This window comes from Macaca nemestrina, chromosome 5 (genome assembly GCF_043159975.1).
Source record: "Macaca nemestrina isolate mMacNem1 chromosome 5, mMacNem.hap1, whole genome shotgun sequence".
Taxonomy (NCBI): domain Eukaryota; kingdom Metazoa; phylum Chordata; class Mammalia; order Primates; family Cercopithecidae; genus Macaca; species Macaca nemestrina.
This window is the reverse complement of record NC_092129.1, coordinates 140,932,151-140,946,365: the sequence shown is the minus strand read 5'-3', so window position 1 is coordinate 140,946,365 and position 14,215 is coordinate 140,932,151.

Genomic DNA, 14,215 nt, shown 5'->3' with positions numbered 1-14,215 from the left:
TGCTTTGCCCTCTCTCCTCTCTCTCTTTCTTCTGGTAGGTTGGCTTTTTCCATGTAACTGACCAACAGCAGCTGAGTCTTACATTTCCAGAGAAATAATTAATCCAAAATTCCCAGGAAAGTTCTCTGATTGGCCCATCAGAGGTCAGGTGTCCTCTCCTGAATCAGTCAACTATGGCCAGCAGGTAGGATCATATAAGAATTTGGTGGCTGGCCGGGCGCGGTGGCTCACGCCTGTAATCCCAGTACTTTGGGAGGCCAAGACGGGCGGATCACGAGGTCAGGAGATCGAGACCAACCTGGCTAATGTTGAAACCCCGTCTCTACTAAAAAAAAAATACAAAAAACTAGCCGGGCGAGGTGGCGGGCACCTGTAGTCCCAGCTACTTGGGAGGCTGAGGCAGGAGAATGGTGTAAACCTGGGAGGTGGAGGTTGCAGTGAGCTGAGATCCGGCCACTGCACTCCAGCCTGGGCGACAGAGCGAGACTCCGTCTCAAAAAAAAAAAAAAGAATTTGGTGGCTGTCTCAGGAAGCATTTTGAAGAGTGTGGACAGGAGGAGTTCCCAGAAGAAGTAAGGGATGTTTCTGGGAAAACAATATCAGATATATCCACATAGATTTATATCTGATGACTTGTGGACTCTATTCAAATTCTTCTCTCATTCTTCCATGCACATATTAAGGAATGTGATGTATGACATGCAGTTGACTTTAGAAGGCCAATCTCCACCACCTATGAATACTTTGATCCTGACAATTCACTTACCCTTTCTGAGCCTGAGTTTCCTTGACTGTAGAATGGAATAATACCTACCCTGCAGGCTTGCCATAATGATTCAATAAGGCCCTGGTTATGAATGTGCCAGCACAGAGCCGGCCCTTACGATCAGCTGAGTATTAATCTTTTTCTTTAAATTGGGCAGGGGGGCCGGGCGCGGTGGCTCAAGCCTGTAATCCCAGCACTTTGGGAGGCCGAGGCGGGCGGATCACAAGGTCAGGAGATCGAGACCACAGTGAAACCCCGTCTCTACTAAAAATACAAAAAATTAGCCGGGCGAGGTGGCGGGCGCCCGTAGTCCCAGCTACTCGGGAGGCTGAGGCAGGAGAATGGCGTGAACCCAGGAGGCGGAGCTTGCAGTGAGCCGAGATCCGGCCACTGCACTCCAGCCTGGGTGACAGAGCGAGACTCCGTCTCAATAAATAAATAAATAAATAAATAAATAAATAAATAAATAAACAAATAAATAAATTGGGCAGGGGGCTAGAGGCAGGGCATGAAAAGGAAAAAGGATCTTTGGGGAATGCTGATAACATTCTGTTTCATGATCTGTGTACTGGTTTTGTGGGTATGTTCAGTTTGTGAGAAGTCAGTGAGCTGTAATCTTGATAGATGCAACTTTCTGTATATCCATTATGCTTCAATACAAAATTTTTATAAAGTCACTTTTTTTTTTTTTTTTGAGACGGGGTCTCGCTCTGTCGCCCAGGCTGGAGTGCAGTGGTGCGATCTCGGCTTACTGCAAGCTCCGCCTCCCGGGTTTACGCCATTCTCCTGCCTCAGCCTCCCGAGTAGCTGGGACTACAGGCGCCCACAACCGCGCCCGGCTAATTTTTTGTATTTTTAGTAGAGACGGGGTTTCACCGTGGTCTCGATCTCCTGACCTTGTGATCCGCCCGCCTCGGCCTCCCAAAGTGCTGGGATTACAGGCGTGAGCCACCGCACCCAGCTTTTTTTTTTTTTTAAGGACAGAGTCTCACTCTCTCACCCAGGCTGGAGTGCAGTGGTGCGATGTCGGCTCACTGCAACTTCCACCTCCCAGCTTCAAACAATTCTTGTGTCTCAGCCTCCCAAGTAGCTGGGACTACAGGCACATGCAACCACGCCTAGCTAATTTTTGTATTTTTAATAGAGATGGGGTTTCGCCATGTTGGCCAGGCTGGTCTTGAACTCCTGACCTCAAGTGATCTGCCCACCTCAGCCTCCCAAAGCACTAGGATTACAGGCATGAGCCACAATGCCCGGCCAAAAACACATTTTATTTTATTTATTAAGTAATTTATTTATTTATTTTCTGAGACAGAGTCTTGCTCTGTCACCCAGGCTGGAGTGCAGTGGTGTGATCTCGGTTCACTGCAACCTCTGCCTCCCTGCTTCAAGCAATTCTCCTGCCTCAGCCTCCCAAGTAGCTGGAATTATAGGCACCTGCCACCGTGCCCTGCTAATTTTTGTATTCTTAATAGAGACGGGGTTTCACCATGTTGGCCAGGCTTGTCTCGAACTCCTGACCTTGTGATCCACCCACCTCAGCCTCCCAAAGTGTTGGGATTACAGGCGTGAGCCACCGCGCCTGGCCAATCACATTTTAAAAAGAAGATCAGAACAAAGGTCTCTGAGGATAGACATAGATAGATAGATAGATAGATAGATAGATAGATAGATAGATAGATAGATAGATAGAAAGAATAAGAAGGAGGAGGAGGAGAAGGGAGAGAAGAAAGGAGACAGAACACTAGTCCTCAGAGAACCCCAGTGGCAATGAGGGGAGGCAGTCCTTGCTCTCAGGGAGTCCTGGGCTGCTGGGGAGACTACATATTCACCCATCATAACATAGCTCACAATGGCAAAGACGCAGAGGAGAGTTCACGTGAAATAGGGATGAGTGACCTCCTTTGAATAGCCATGTTTTTGTCATAATACATTTTGCAGACATATATAACAGGTGCATTCCACCTGTGATTTTATGGACGCAATGGGTTAAAGCAAAGTGACCTTCCAATAACTCTGGCATTCACAGGGCTCCAGTGGGCCTTGCCTGTGCACAGCTGGCTGTTCATGTTCCCAAAGGCGACTTCTCCTGCAGTAACTGCATCCTGTTGGCTATGAAACCAAAGACACAGACTTGGGAGGAGGCAGCTGCAGGGTGATCAGACCCCAATGTCAGGAGCCCATTCTCTGAATCAACCCAGCAGCCCTGGCCCACTTTGTCACTATCCTGCTTCTCTTGTACCCACACAGTCCCTGGCTGTGGTACTGTGAACAGAAGCTTCTGTTCAGAGATAGATCAAGCATGGAGGAGTGGAGGAGGAAGCTCCTGGAAAGGGTTCTCTCACCTGCTGAGATAGAAACTGACCACGGCTCTGAAATCAGGTTCCACTTAACAAGGCCATCCATCCGTGACTGCAGTGGCCCCAGCTGCAGAGATGGATGGATAGGACAACCCCATTATCCCATCAAAGGGAATGCTTTAGAAGGTGGTGTCCAGCTCCCTCTAGCTTAGGCCACACTCCTGGTTGGTGATGGCCAAACCCTGGGTCTGCCCCCTGAGAGGAGGGGAATCCACTGGGGGTGGCCCTCAGGAGAACCAGGATGTCGCAGCCTCTCAGCAGGAAGGAAGCTGGACTCCCAACTCAGTCGGGCACTGGCTGGCCGCCTGCCCCCACCTATAGTCACAACGTCAAAGCCCAGGCCTCTGCTGAGACGGCCACAGGGAGAAGGGATGGCCCTCCAAGTGGCGCCTGTACCTGGCTGTTAGGAGCAAGGCATGTACATCAGGCCCATACTGCGCCTCCCCTCCCCTCACCCCACATCAGCACCATCTGGTTCCGGTGGTGACCTACACCCCACCCTGGACCCTGTGCTCTCCTAAATGGTGAGCCGAAGGCCACACTGGCTCCTGTGGCTTCTCCTGCCTGGTGCCCTCACCTTTTGCCTCTGCCACTTCCAATTCTGGTGGCTCTTCCCACCTTGCCTCCTCCATGTAGCCCTTCCTGAATCTCCAGCCCTCCAAAGGGCCTCTCTCTCTCTTTTTTATTTTTTTTAGACGGAGTCTTGCTCTGTCACCAGGCTGGAGTGCAGTGGTGTGATCTAGGCTCACTGCAACGTCCACCTCCCGTGTTCAAGCGATTCTCCTGCCTCAACCTCCCAATGAGTAGCTGGGACTACAGGCATGCGCCATCAGGCCCAGCTAATTTTTGAATTTTTAGTAAAGACGGGGTTTCACCATGCTGGCCAGGCTGGTCTCGAACTCCTGACCTCAGGTGATCCACCCGCTTCGGCCTCCCAAAGTGCTGGGATTACAGGCGTGGGCCACTGCACCCAGCCGAGGGGCTTCTTTTTGAACTCTATATTGGACATCATGAAACATACGGCCTACAATCTGCGCTGCTCACCCTGCCTGTGCTCCTGACCTTTCTGAAGAGACTGGAAGCTTCAGGAGGACAAGAATGATGCCTTTTGCCACTCTGGGACTTACTGCTGCAGCCCACAGGTGGGAGGGACTGTTTCTCCCACAAGCTCTAGACACCTCCCTCCTGTGGGCTCTAGATGAGCACGCACGACAGCTGGGCATTCACAGAAGACTGACGGCACCGCCAGATTGGCTGAGTCCATGCCAAAGAGGATCATAAAGCTCTGAGGGTGTCCCCAGCTTAATCTCCCCAGAGTAATACATTTGGGGAGAGAGATTCAGCCACTGAGGGTGAGTTGGGCCCCAGGCCCACACTGACCCCCAGTCCCACCCTTCAGCAGCTCCCACAGGGCATGGCTCTGACCTTGACAGATGACTTCCCCACTGTCTTGAGTCTTTAAGATATCTCCCCTCAGACTGGGGCTCCCTGAGGACGGGGCTGCGTCTCCCTCAGACTGGGGCTCCCTGAGGACGGCGCTGCGTCTCCCTCAGACTGGGGCTCCCTGAGGACGGGGCTGCGTCTCCCTCAGACTGGGGCTCCCTGAGGACGGCGCTGCGTCTCCCTCAGACTGGGGCTCCCTGAGGACGGGGCTGTGTCCCCTCAGACTGGGGCTCCCTGAGGACGGCGCTGCGTCTCCCTCAGACTGGGGCTCCCTGAGGACGGGGCTGCGTCTCCCTCAGACTGGGGCTCCCTGAGGACGGCGCTGCGTCTCCCTCAGACTGGGGCTCCCTGAGGACGGGGCTGTGTCCCCTCAGACTGGGGCTCCCTGAGGACAGGCTGTGTCTCCCTCAGACTGGGGCTCCCTGAGGACGGGGCTGTGTCTCCCCTCAGACTGGGGCTCCCTGAGGACGGGGCTGCGTCTCCCTCAGACTGGGGCTCCCTGAGGACGGGGCTGCGTCTCCCTCAGACTGGGGCTCCCTGAGGACGGCGCTGCGTCTCCCTCAGACTGGGGCTCCCTGAGGACGGGGCTGTGTCTCCCCTCAGACTGGGGCTCCCTGAGGACGGCACTGCGTCTCCCTCAGACTGGGGCTCCCTGAGGACAGGGCTGTGTCCTCTCAGGACTCAGCATCATTCAGCTTTGGTGACACAGTAAGAAATGAGTCACCCCTGTGAGGAGCTGGGTGGTGACAGGTGGGTGGGCAGAGCCTGACCCTCTCAGGTGTATAGGCAGTCATGTGTTACTTAATGACAGGAAGGTATTATGAGAGAGGGGTCATTAGGAGACTTCACTGTGTGAACATCATGGAGCGCACTTACAGAAACCTAGGCTGTGTGGTAGGGCCTGTTGCTCCTACCCTGACCAGCACTGCGTGTTGTGGTCTTCAATACCTTAGGCAACTGTAACACGACGGTAAGCATTTGTGTGTCTAAACTTAGACAAGGTACAGTAACAATACAGTGTTATTATCTTACCGGATAGCAGTGTATAAGCCTCTGTCATTGATGTGTTGAGATGTTTGCTGGCAGGGTCAGGCTGGTGTTTCTTCAGGAAGTCTGTAAGTGAGAGCCGCCCCTGCATTTCTTTAGCAGGACCCTGGCAGGTGGGAGTTCAGCTGATTTCACTCATAGCCCAGTTTCTCTTAAGTCCAGCCAACCACAAGTTAAGGCTCTCCAGCCAACGTTAGCATGAGGCCTGGGGCTGAGATGGGCCACAGTCTCACTGCTTTATTTAATCATCTCTTGCTGCCATCAGTGATGGATTCAGTGGGGAGACAGGGTTGAACGTGACGTATGAGAGCAGGAAATCTAATCTGCTCCAAGGGAAATCTAATCTAATCCCTGGATACAGGGAAGGAAGGAACTCCTGAACTTTGATGTCTTTCAAGACTGGGCAGGTTAGCCAGGTATGGTGGCATGCACCCATAGTCCAAGTTTCTCTGGAGGCTGAAGCAGGAGGATTGCTTGAGGCCAGGAGGTCGAGGCTGCAGTGAGCTATGATTGAGCCACTGCACTCCAGCCCCGATGACATAGCAAGACCCTGTCTCAGAAAAAAAAAGGCCAGGCATGGAGTACACTCACACTTGACACCTCTGTCCCCACCCCTGATCACCCCCTGACTCTGTACCAGAGCAGCCCTTCAGAGAAATGGAAGCCAATGAGGGCAAGGAGCAGCCACTTGCTCATGGGCAGCTTCCACCTCTTCACCAAAGCTGGAGGGAGAGACCTCACCCTAGCCCAGCCATGAGCTTAGGAAGCAGCAGATCAGGGTAGAGGGGCCTTTATTTTTATTTTTATTTTTATTTTTTTTTGAGACGGAGTCTCGCTCTGTCGCCCAGGCTGGAGTGCAGTGGCGCGATCTCGGCTCACTGCAAGCTCCGCCTCCCGGGTTCACGCCATTCTCCTGCCTCAGCCTCCCGAGTAGCTGGGACTACAGGCGCCCACAACCGCGCCCGGCTAATTTTTTGTATTTTTAGTAGAGACGGGGTTTCACCGTGGTCTCGATCTCCTGACCTTGTGATCCGCCCGCCTCGGCCTCCCAAAGTGCTGGGATTACAGGCTTGAGCCACCGCGCCCGGCCAAGGGGCCTTTATTGAGGAGGAAATGGGAAGGCAGGAGCAGCCCTGAAGAAAGCAGGGGGAAAGATCCAGGCAGGGGAGGGATGTTGGCTGGGGGGGCGGGTATGGATAGGACTCTTGGTAGGGAGCTCCCAGACCTGTTCCAGAGGCGCCAGGAGGAACCCATGCTCCTATGCCATGTTCTCCCAACACCCTGTGGGGGTTGGTGGGGGCAGCAGGAGGCAGTGCAGGTAAGAGAGGCCATAGAGGAGGGGTTGTTTGGACTGAGCTGGACATGGTCCCAGACTAGGTCTCTCTGGGTGGGGTTGAGAAGTGCTGGGGTTTGAGGATTGGGTGGCAGAAAGGGGAGAGCCCAGTGTCCAGGTTCCGGCACATCAAAGGCCAGAGAATGTAATCACCAGGGCCTGGATAAGGAGCAGGAACTGAGCCTAATGCAAAAGTCCCAAACCAAACACTGATAATGGGCTCAGGAGGCTCTAGGCCCAGCCCTTATGTCTTCCACCCCGTGGCCCTGAGTCAAGCCTCATATAGATATGGTTACAGTCCAGGTCCTTGGAGCCAGCTCAGATCCTGGCCAATCTATTTGGGTTCTGGAGAGGTGTGCCTATGAGCCGCAGTGTGCCACTGGCCACGGCTCTCCCTGTGCTCAGAGACTCCTAGTGTGGGACACCAGGGGCCCACGACAGGGGCTGGGGCCGCAGCCTCCAGAGGGATGCTCCTTGGTAGGTATGTATAGCACATCAACCCTTCCCAACATCCCAACATCCAGAGGGCCTGGCTCTGTGTGCCCATTGTACAGTGTGGGAAACTGAGAACTAGAGCAGATAGGGGGACCCCCAGCCTCAGGGGGTCTTCATGCACCCCATAGTGATGGGGAAGAGAAAGGATCCAGAGGCCTTAGATGAGCCTTAAAGCCACGTGCATTGATTTCCTGCCGAAGATCCCCTTTTGCTGATTCTGAGGTTACCTGGGAGGTGTCCGTCTGACTGTGCCTGTTTCCTGCCAAGTCTGGGGACCCTCCCTGAGTCCTGCTCAGATTCCAGGGAGCTAAGTCTCCGATCCTGAAGTTCAGGAGGATCTCTGAGGATCTCCACTTTGTCCCTTTGTAGGAGAATGTGTCACTGCTGCCTAGTGCTAGGCCCGAGGCCCCAGGGACTTGTCCTCCAGGGTGTCTGTCTCACTTCTGCTGTACTCTCTCTGCTGATTCCCCAGACCTGCTCTGGACATGAATATGCCCTTCCACCCACAGCACTGTTGCTGCATGTCCCAAAGCCCTGGGGGTGTGGTGGCGCTTGGCATCTGGGTCACCCTTGGTCACAGGTTCAGCAGACAGCAGAAGACAAATCACAGGGACAGGAGCAGTGAGGTGGGACCTCCATAAGGCCTGGCCTGGCCCCCAGGAGTGTGGGGCTGGTGGGGACGTCAGCTCTGAGTTGGCGGTGCTTGAAGGACCTGCTCTGCAGTCTCTGGCTCCAGGGATGGGTCACAGTGTCAAGGGACCTGTCCCCCCAGGCCTCCATCTCAAATCTGTTCCTCTTACCCCCAAATTCCTTTCCCATATCAATAAAAGTTCTCTCTTCTTCCAGTTGTCAGACCCCAAACCTCAGAGTCCTCCTTAATCTTCTTTTTCCTTTTCCCATATCCTCCTACCAATATTTCGATTGTCAATGTCCTATTGGGTCCACCTCCAGAATACATCCCAAATCTGTCCACCTCTCCCCTTTTCCACTGCCACCACCCAATTCCAAGCCACCATCATCTCTCTGTAGGTTATAGCAGTGGCCTCCTGTCCTAGTTTGGGCTGCTGTAGCAAATTACCAAGTACTGGGGTGCTTATACAATAAACATTTGGCTGGGCGCGGTGGGTCACGCCTGTAATTCCCAGCACTTTGGAAGGCCAAGGCCGGCGGATCACCTGAGGTCGGGAGTTCAGGACCAGCCTGACCAAGGGGGAGAAACCCCATCTCTACTATAAATACAAAACTAGCCAGGCATGGTAGCACATGCCTGTAATCCTAGCTTCTCTGGAGGCTGAGGCAGGAGAATCGCTTGAACCCAGGAGGAGGAGGTTGCGGAGAGCCGAGATTGCGCCACTGTACTCCAGCCTGGGCAACAAGAGCGAGACTCTGTCTCAAAAACAAACAAACAAACAAACACCTAAGCCGGATCTCATCTGCTCAGAACCCTCCAATAGCTTCCTATTGCTCTTAAAGTAAAATCTGCATGCCTCCCCAGGTCCTGGTCCTCACGAGGGCATGAATCCTCCTCATGTCCTCATCCCCAGCTCACTCCATTTCTTCCCTCTGACAGCTGCACTGGCCTCCTTTCACCCTTTTGCTTTTCCTTGAACCCATCCAGCACATTTCCCCTATCGTGCCTTTGCACTTATCGTCCTTCTGCTGGGAATTTCCTTCCCTCAGCGGTTCATTCGGCCTTTGTCTTACGCTCAAATCTCTGCTTCAATGTCACCCCCCCAGAGAGGTCTTCCTTGACATGCCCATTCCCGACACTCAACCACATTTTGTGCATTTTTCTTTTGAGACAGGGTTTCCCTCTGTGCCCAGGCTGGAGTGCAGTGGTGTTAACACAGCTCACTGCAGCCTTAATCTCCTGTGCTCAAGCCATCCTCCTGCCTCAGCTTCCTGAGTAGCTGGAACCACAGGAGCATGCCACTATGCCCAGCTAATCTTTTTTTAAATCTTTAGTGGAGATGAGGTTTTGCTATGTTGCCCAGCCTCATCTTGAACTCCTGAGCTCAAGTGATCCTCTCACTTCGGCCTCCCAAAGTGCTGGGATTACAGGCATTAGCCACCATACCCAGCCTCTATTTTAAAAAATATTTTTAGGCCGGGCGCGGTGGCTCAAGCCTGTAATCCCAGCACTTTGGGAGGCCGAGACGGGCGGATCACGAGGTCAGGAGATCGAGACCATCCTGGCTGACACGGTGAAACCCCGTCTCTACTAAAAAAAAAAAATACAAAAAACTAGCCGGGCGAGGTGGCGGGCGCCTGTAGTCCCAGCTACTCAGGAGGCTGAGGCAGGAGAATGGCATGAACCCGGGAGGCAGAGCTTGCAGTGAGCCGAGATCTGGCCACTGCACTCCAGCCTGGGTGGCAGAGCGAGACTCCGTCTCAAAAAAAAAAAAAAAAAAAAAAAAAAATTTTTAGAGGTCGGGCATGGTGGCTCACACCTGTAATCCCAGCGCTTTGGGAGGCTGAGGCAGGTGGATCACTTGAGGTCGGGAGTTCAAGACCAGCCTGGTCAACATGGTGAAACCCTGTCTCTACAAAAAATACAAAAATTAGCCTGGCATGGTGGTGCACACATGTAATTCTAGCTACTCCAGGGCTGAGGCAGAAGAATCTCTTGAACTCAGGAGGCAGAGGTTGCAGTGAGCTGAGATCCTGCCACTGCTCTCTAGCCTGGGCAACAGAGTAATACCCTTTGTCAAAAAAAAAAAAAAAATTTATATATATATATTAGAGATGGGGTCTCGCTATATTGCCCAGGCTGGTCTCGAACTGCTGGCTTCATGTGATCCTCCCACCTAGGCCTCCCAAGTTGCCAGGATTATACGCAGAAGCCACCACATCTGGCTTCCTTTTAAATTTTCTTTAAAGTTATCTCTTCCCTAAACTTAACGTACTAATACTTGCTAGTTAATCGCCTCACCATCAGAAGAATGTAAGTTCACATGGGCATGCCCTGTATCTGTCCTCCTTGCTGCTCTGTCCCCAGCACTCAGCACAGTGCCTGGCACGTTAGCAGGCTCTCCATAAATACATGTTGATTATGAATAGCAGACAGAGTCTGATTAAGATTTTAAAAAAAAGAAAAAATTAGACCAGGTGCGGTGGCTCACGCTTGGAATCCCAGCACTTTGGGAGGCCAAGGTGGGCAGATCACCTGAGGTCAGGAGTTCGAGACCAGCCTGGCCAACATGGCGAAACCCTGTCTCTACTAAAAATACAAAAATTAGCTGGGCGTGGTGGCGGGTCCCTGTAATCCCAGTTGAAGCAGGAGACTCGCTTGAACCTGGGAGGCGGAGGTTGCAGTGAGCCAAGATTACGCCACTGTGCTCTAGCCTGGGTGACAGAATGAGACTCTGTCTCAACAAAAAAAAATTAAAACAAAACAGGGCCGGTCGCGGTGGCTCAAGCCTGTAATCCCAGCACTTTGGGAGGCTGAGACGGGTGGATCATGAGGTCAGGAGATCAAGACCATCCTGGCTAAACGGTGAAACCCCAACTCTACTAAAAAATACAAAAAACTAGCCGGGCGAGGTGGTGGGCGCCTGTAGTCCCAGCTGAGGCAGGAGAATGGCGTGAACCCGGGAGGCGGAGCTTGCAGTGAGCTGAGATCCGGCCACTGCACTCCAGCCTGGGCGACAGAGCAAGACTCCGTCTCAAAAAACAAAACAAAACAAAACAAAAACAAAAATATGTGTTGGGTGAATGGTGAGTGAATGTCCACACCTGGTCTGAGCCACGCCTCCTCATGATCCACAGCCTGACCCATGCAGGCACACAGCCCGCCATTCCACAGTCCGGAAACTGTAGTCGCCTCCACTTTCCCTGACCACCCCTAACCCAGCCCTCCCACCTCACGCCCCATCTGCTTCTCTCCTCCCAACAGCCCAGTCCTTCCCCTCCCAACTGCCCTCCCACCAGCCCTCCCACCAGGCTAATTGCTAAGCCCACACTTCCCTCTTGGTCCCCAAGTCCTCCTCATGCTCGTGGTCCACTTCCTTCAGGAAGCTTCTCCACATCACTTATTACTGTGACAACCATAACAAAGCTAAGCTTGGGGCTCTGTGCCAAGTACCCACTGAACGATTTATGTGTGTTTTCCTATTGAACTCATAGCAATATTATGGGGTAAGTCATTCGTTCCCTTTAATAGATGAGGGAACAGGTTCAGAGAGGTTGAGCGATCTGCCTGAGGTCACACAGCTACCAAATGGCAGAGGCACGTGTCCCATAATCCTGTCTGGTGTGATCCTCATTCCCCCAACTAGACTGCAAGCTTTGAGGAGTCAGGGCTTTGTCTGGACTCAGCCCACACAACCCAGATTCTATATCCTGGGCCCACTGTGTCCAGTGTGTGGGAAATCAAAGCCATTATACTTGTGTGACTGTACATTGTGTCCCCCTCCCCCACCCCCATGAATAAAAAAATTGATGTTCCTCAGGCTGTTTAATCCCAGGGACAGGAGCTCACTGGGGAAAGTGGCCAGCACCAGCCCATTGGACCAGAGAGACAAGGAGTCTCAAAGGATCGCTGGTAACTCTTCCCCACCCCACACACCCCTCAGCCTGATGTCCTGCACCCCACCTGCCATTGCTGCTCCCACCTCCTCCCCAGCAGCTGCCCAGCTCTCTCCAGCCCAGGCAGCACACAGTCAAAATGAACAATTTAATTACAATTTACATTTATTTTCCCCCAGACAGCCAGAGCCCCCAGTTCTCCATTTTGTCACCCCACACACTTTTTCTGGGACACTGTTACCCAGAGGGCAACCAGGCCAGGCTGAACGGGGACAGGTGGAGGTAGGCAACATGGAAGGACTCCCAAGGGATCATGCCTCTCCAGCTAAGGGGGTAAAGTGCAGGGAGAAGGAGACAGCTGTGGACACTCCCCTTCATCAGCAGGGCTAATGGTTCCCTGCCCCCACCCATTAACTCAGTCATTATACTAATGATCCCTGAAAAGTGAGCCTAATGGCCTGGGAAAGGTGGCTCACGCCTGTGATCCCAGCACTTTGGGAGGCTGAGGCAGGTGGATCACAACGTCAGGAGTTTGAGACCAGCCTGGCCAATATGATGAAACCCTGTCTCTATTAAAAATACAAAAATTAGCCAGGCGTGGTGGTGGGAGCCTGTAATCCCAGCTACTCGGGAGGCTGAGGCAGGAGAATTGCTTGAGCCTGGGAAGCGGAGGTTGCGGTGAGTCAAGGTGACACCACTGCACTCCAGCCTGGGCGACAGAGTGAGACTTCATCTCAAAAAAAAAAAGTGAGCCTAATGACAACTTGCACCTGGAACGCAGGTGATGCTCTCACTTGCCTGCGTCACTCATCCAGCTCCTTTCCACAGGCAACTCTGCAAGGAATGACCATCCTGAGAGAAACAAGAGCCCAGAGAGACCCAGAGAGTGATTCACCTGGTGAAGCAAGACAAGTGGCGAGGCCAGGCGCGGTGGCTTACGCCTTTAATCCCAGCACTTTGGGAAGCCAAGGTGGGTGGATCACCTGAGGTCAGTTCAAGACCAGCCTGGTCAACATGGTGAAACCCAGTCTCTACTAAAAATACAAAAATTAGCTGGGCGTGGTGGCGGGTGCCTATAATCCCAGCTGAAGCAGGAGAATCGCTTGAACCTGGGAGGTGGAGGTTGCAGTGAGCCGATATCATGCCATTGCACTCCAGCCTGGGTGACAGAGTGAGACTCTGTCTCAAAGAAAGAAAGAAAGAAAGAAAAAGAACAAGTGGCGAGAAGACCTTCTTGTCAGGGGGCTCACAGAACCAAGTTCCCAGAAGCACTTGGCTGAGAGCTCCAGGTACTCCAGCCTCACGATCCACCCTCAGCGGAGACCCTCCTCCCAGACACTTCTCTCAGACACCCCCAGCCACCCCTCTCTACTCTTCACTTGTCTTAGCGACAATTTAGTGCCTCTAAATTCCGGAACAGACTCCAGTCATCAAGAAGAAATGTCACCTGAATGGACAGTTAACAAGCCAAGGACTCCAACATAGAAGGGGTCAGGGGTGAGGAATGCTGCAGTTGTTTAAGTGGAGACCTGGTGATTTCAGGTCAGGATCAGCTTTAAGGGCCCAAAAGCCAACAGGGCCAGTAAAGTGCTAACTTGGACATTATACTTATGCTAAGTTGGGTACTCAGTTCTGGGTCAAACTAGAACACAAAGCGGTAGACACCTAGCCATGCTGGAAAGAACCATGTTCAGGGCCGGGTGTGGTGGCTCATGCCTGTAATTCCAGCACTTTGGGAGGCCAAGGACAGCAGATCACTTGAGGTCAGGAGTTTGAGACCAGTCTGGCCAACATGGTGAAACCTCGTCTCTACTAAAAATACAAAAATTAGCTGAGTGTGGTGGCGGGCACCTGTAATCCCAGCTACTCGGGAGGCTGAGGCAGGAGAATTGCTTGAACCTGGGAGGCGGAGGTTGCAGTGAGCCAAGATCACACCACTGCCCTCCAGCCTGTGCTACAGAGTGAGACTCCATCTCAAAAAAAGAGAAAGAAAGAAAGAAAGAAAGAAAGGAAAGGAAAGGAAAGGAAGGAAGGAAGAAAGGAAGGAAGGAAGGAAGGAAGGAAGGAAGGAAGGAAGGAAGGAAGGAAGGAAGGAAGGAAGGAAGGAAGGAAAGAAGGAAGGAAAGAAAGAAAGAGAAAGAAAAAGAGAAAGAGAAAGAAGAAAGAGAGAGAGAGAGAGAAGAAAGAGGAGAGAGAGAAAGAAAGAAAAAGAAAGAAAGAAAGAGAGAGAGGGGAGAGAGAGAG